We start from the raw sequence: 5784 nt of genomic DNA, 5'->3' as shown, positions 1-5784 counted from the left end.
AAAAGTTAAAGCTACAAGAATAAAGTCCAACACCCAGGAAGGCTTTTTTGTTGTTGTTTTGTTTTGCTTTTTACTCTTAACCATGGGAAAACTGATCTATTACCATTGATTCTTCGAATTCTCCTTTCTCCTTTTGTAACTTGATTGCTATTACATGTGGGGAAGATAAGCAATTTTTAACAGGACCACAGGGCTGGGAAATAATTGCCAAATAATGCACCAGTTATCACTGGCAACACTCATTAGCTACTCTGTACAAAAGCCTGCATTATGATTTTGAAGCTAAGAGGGGGTTTTTTTCCCAAGCTTTCTGCCAATACAATTCAATACAGAGATATTCAAGGTCTAAAACACATTAATCACAATCACAAGGAAAAAATCAATGAAAGGACTGCTATACTGAAAGTTAATTTGTGTTGATTTAGGGTATATAATTAAAATTAATTGCTTTATTAATGCCACAAATTCATTCCTTGATTCAAAAACATTCAATGAGTGCTTATTGTACACCAGAAACTCTCAGCATTGGATTTTCAGCAATAAATGGAATGGTCCCTGATCTTATGGAGTTTGTGCAGTGGTAGATGGAGACAATATAAAGATAAGTATTTTGAAAATATACATATTTTTATGATATCAGATAATAATTCTACCAATTTTAAAAAATGAAGTCCTGATATAGTCTAAAAATGGAATTCTGATCAAAAGAGGGGCAATGTAGAACTGAATTTCAAATTATCCTGGAGTTCAGACTTTCTGGAGCTGCAAAACCTAGATGAACCCCTGAAACTATTGCCCTGTGACAATTTTAAACATTAAAACACAATATTCTCTGAAGTCTTCTTAAAAAACAGTTTAGTTTAGCTAGTTAAAAAAAAAAAAAATCTACCTTGAACATATGCTCTTTTAATAGCTACATTGTTGTTGTTGTTGTTGTTAAGTGCCATCAAGCCGATCTCGACCCATAGTGACCCTGTGTAGGGTTTCCAAGAAGCAGCTGGTAAGCTTGAACCACCAACCTTGCAGTTCAAATGGCTTTGCAGTCTGGCACATTAACCCACAGCGCTACACCAGGACCCCACACATGGGATCAAATTAACAACAGACACTCAAAAGATTTAGATAGACCCTAAAGAGGCATGAGTTTATGTTAATGGGGGGGGGGCAACTCAGAAAAGGAGAATAGAATGGATAAACAAGTCAAAGAAAGTTACCAATGTCATTGAATTATGCATGTAGAAACTGCTGAGTTGATGCATGTTTTCTGTATATACTCTTAGTCTCAGCAACAAACATACTAAATTTATTAAAAAACAAAGTATGAAAGAAAACAGTGGGGTTTAGGTTTTGAATTGTTATTGCTAGGTGTCATGGAGTCCGTTCTGAATCATAGAGACCCTTTTTACAACAGAATAAAACATTGCCTGGTTTTAGATTGTTATTGTTGTTAGGTGCCATCGAGTTAATTCTGACTCATAGTGAACCTGTGCACAACAGAATGAAACAGTGCCAGGTCTTGGGCCAATCTTACCATCATTGTTTCGCCTAAGGCCATTGCTGCTGCCACTGTGCCAATCCAACTCACTGGAGTTCTTCTTTTTCGCTGACCCTCTATTTTAACAAACATGATATCCTTCCCCAGAGACTAGTCCCTCCTGATAATATGTACGAAGTCTGACAGATGATGTCTGGCCATCCTGGCTTCCAAGGAGCACTTCTTCCAACAGAGATCTGTTTGTTCTTTTAGCAGTCCATGGTACTTTTAATACTCTCCTCCAACACCACAATTCAAATGCACCAAATCTTCTACAATCTTCCATATTTACTGTCCAACTTTTGCATGCATAAGAAATTATTGAAAATACCGTGGCTTGCATTAGGTACACCTTAGTTCTCAAACTGTGCTTCGAGACTTCAAAGAAGTCTTGTGCAGCAAATTTGCCTAATGCAATATGTCATTTGATTTCTTGACTGCTACTTCCATGAGTGTTGATAGCTGATGTGAGCAAAACAAAATCTTTGACAACTTCAATCTTTTCTCCTTTTATATGGATGTTGTTTATTGATCCAGTGGTGAGGATTTTTGTTTTCTGTACATTGATATGCAACCCATACCAAAGGCTGTGGTCTTAGATCTTCATCAGTAAGTACGTTAAGATCGCTTTCCTTTCAGCAAGTGAGTTTGTATTGCCTACATATCGAAAGTGGTTAATGAGACGTCCTCTAATCCTGATGTCACGTTTTTCTTCATATAACCAGTGTCTCAGATTATTTGCTCAGCATACAGACTGAATAAGCGTGTGGGGGGGAATACCACCCTGGCATATAACTTTCCTAATTTTAAACTATTCGGAGTTCCTTTGTTCTATTAGAATGACAGGTTCCTCATGAGCACAATTAAGTGTTCCAGAATACTCATTCAAGATCATATTTTGGCTCTTGTGGACTTTTCATTTTCTTTAGTTTCAGTCTGAATTTGCATATGAATAATTGGTGGTATGTTCCACAATCTGCCCCTGATCTTGTTTTGGCTGATGTTGTTGTTGTTAAGTGCAGTGGAGTCGGTTCTGACTCATAGTGACCCTGCACAGGATTGCTGAGGCTGTAAATCTTTACGGGAGCAGAAAGCTTCATCTTTCTCCTGCAGAATGGCTGGTAGTTTTGAATTGCTAACCTTGAGGTTAGCTGATGATATAAAGCTTTTCCACTGTCTCTTTCCACAGATGTAGTCAATTTGATTTCTGTGTATTCCATCTGGTGAGGACCATGTGTGTAGTCATCTTTTACGTTGTTTATAAAAGGTGTTTGCAATGAGCAAATCATCGGTCTTGCAAAATTTTATCATGAAATCTCCAGCATTGTTTCTATAACAAGTCCATATTTTCCAACCACTGATCCTTCCTCTTTGTTTCCAACCTTTGCATTCCAATCACCAGTAATTGTCAATACATATTGACTGCATGTTTATAAGCTTCCGACTGAAGAAGTTGATGTTGTTGCTGTTGTCAGGTGCCTTCGAGTTGGTACTGACTCATAGTGACCTTATGCACAGCAGAACGAAACATTCCCTGATCCTGGGCCAACCTCATTATCATTGCCACGCTTGAGTCCATCGATGCTGCCACTTGGCTAATCCATCTCTTTGGGGACCTTCCTCTTTTCCTCTGACCTTCCACCTTACCAAACATGATATCTTTCTCCAGCGACTGGTCCCTCCTGACAATATGTCCAAAGTATGAGAGACAAAGTTGAAGAAGTTGATAGAATTCTTAAATTTCATCATCGTTGGCTTTAGTGGCTGGTGCACAAATTTGAATAATAGTGGTATTAACTGGTCTTCCTTGTAGGTGTATGGATATTATCCTATCACAAACAGCATTGTACTTCAAGGTCGATCTTGACATGTTCTATTTGATGATGAATGCAACACTATTCCTCTTCCATTTATCATTCCTGGCATAGTAAATCGTGTGAGTGTCAGATTCAAAATGGTCAATACCAGTCCATTTCAGTTCACTAATGCCTATGATATCGATGTTTGTGCATTTAATTATATATTTTTGACAATGCCCATTTTTCCTAGATTTATACTTTGTGCATCCCATGTCAATGGATGTTTATAGCTGTTTCTCTTCATTTTGAGTTGTGCCCCATCGGCAAATGAAGGTCTCGAGGCCTTTATTCCATTTGCATCTTCATGGTCAGCTCAACTTTGAGGTGGCAGCTCTTTCCCAGTCTCATTTTTAGTTTCTTGCAATCTGAGGGGCTCATCTTCTGGCACTATATCTGACAATATTCTGGTGGTCATGTTTCAATATTCAATAATCTGGTGCTGATAGTGTTCCATTGCTATTCATAAGGTTTTCAGTGACTAATTATTCATCAGTGTTCCATCTCTCCTTCTTCCTAGTCTGTCTTCATCTGGAAGCTCAGCTGAAACCCGTGAACCATGGGTGACCCTGATGGTATTTTAAATGCTCATGGGATAGATTCCAGAATGACAGAAACATGCAAGTCACTACAGTACAACAAACTGACAAACGAGTGGTGGTAGTTTTAAATAGGATGGTAAAAATACAGGTACCAGTTTGCTCACTATTTCATAACAATCATATAAAGTGTGTCAAGTGTCAGTATTTATTGACAAACTGTTATGGTCTAGGTACAACTAACACAACTATGATACAACTACACACAATAAACTTTGCTCTAATTTGGTTTATAGAATTAAGAATTATATGACAATAAAGAGACAATTGCAATAAGTGTTTCAAATACTATGATGAGGGTGGGGAAGGAACACTGCCAAGAGACCACTTGCTTTGAATTAAAAAATAGATAGAAGTAACTTTTATGGTAACATCTAAAGCTTAAGCTATTGCTGATATTAGATGCTATCAAGTGTGTTCCAACCCCTGGCAACCTTATGTATAACAGAGTGAAACATTGCCCTATCCCATGCCACCTATATGATCATTGTTATCTTTGAGTTCATCATGTTGACTGTTTTCAATCCATATCATTGAGTATTTCCCTCATTTTCACTGACCATCTACTTTTCCTACCACAGTATCGTTTTCCAGCAATTGATCTTTCCTGATGACATGTCCAAAAAAAGTAAGCCAAAATCTCTTCCACATTTGCTTCTAAGGAGCATTTCTTAGTTAATTTCTCTGGGTGTATTTCTTCTAAGACTGATGTGTTAATTCTTTGGGAATCCCACAGTATATTAAATATTCTTTTCCAACTCCAAAACTTGAATGCATCAATTCTTCTGACTTCCTTTTTCATTGTAGAAGTCATCAAAAGTCCAAGAATAAAGTATTAGATCTGCATAGCCAAAGGGCTGGAAATACTATGTCCTGTTCAAGGAAGTGCAAGTGGTTTAGTAAAAATCAAAAAAACAAAAAGTGAAATTGGAGGAAAAAAGCAGACTCCATTCAGATCAAAGCTTCATAAACCACAGAAAGGATTTTGGACTTTTGAAGTGTTTCAGAAGGGATAAACACAAATTATATTACTAAAAATTACTCTGGCTGCCATGTAAAAGGAAGATTAAAGAAATATGATCTTGGAGGGAGAGAAACCAGTAAGGAGATTATTGTTATGATCTAGGGGAAAAAATTGATGGCCAAAAGTTAGATACTTACTGTAGTGAACAATACAGTATTGTTGCTGTGTGCCATCAACTCAGTTCTGACTCATAGCAACACTTCCTTAAATAGAGAGTTGTTGTTAAGTGCCGTTGAGTCTGTTCCGACACATAGCAACTCTGCATAGGGTTTCCAAGAAGCAAATAGTGAGCTTGAACTGCTGACCTTGCAGTTCAAACTGACTTTTCAGTCTAGCACATTAACCCACAGCATCATGCCAGGACTACAAATAGAAAGTTGTTGTTGTTGTTAAGTGTCATCGAGTCAATTCCGACCCATAGCGGCCCTGTTTAGGGTTTCCAAGGAGCAGATGAGCTTGAACTGCTGACCTTGAAGTTCAAATGGCTTTACAGTCTGGCATATTAACCCTCAGTGCCACACCAGGACTCATGAAGGCCAAATGTCCAGAAATGATTATTAAAGTCATTCACATAAATAATACAATGGATAATTTGAAGAGTTGACAAGTAAAGGAAACCGTATTCAACTGAAATGCACAAAATAGTAGCACAAAAAAATAAGAAATATGAAGAATTAGCAGCTTCGGTAAAAGAATCTGTATTTCCAAGAAATTTACAAAAGAAATTCCCAATGGGAAGTATATGAAGAATGGCAACACAACAATTCAAAA

Source organism: Chrysochloris asiatica, unplaced genomic scaffold (genome assembly GCF_000296735.1).
Source record: "Chrysochloris asiatica unplaced genomic scaffold, ChrAsi1.0 scaffold00109, whole genome shotgun sequence".
In the NCBI taxonomy this organism is placed as follows: domain Eukaryota; kingdom Metazoa; phylum Chordata; class Mammalia; order Afrosoricida; family Chrysochloridae; genus Chrysochloris; species Chrysochloris asiatica.
The sequence above is the reverse complement of the archived record's forward strand: the minus strand, read 5'-3'. Positions refer to the sequence as shown.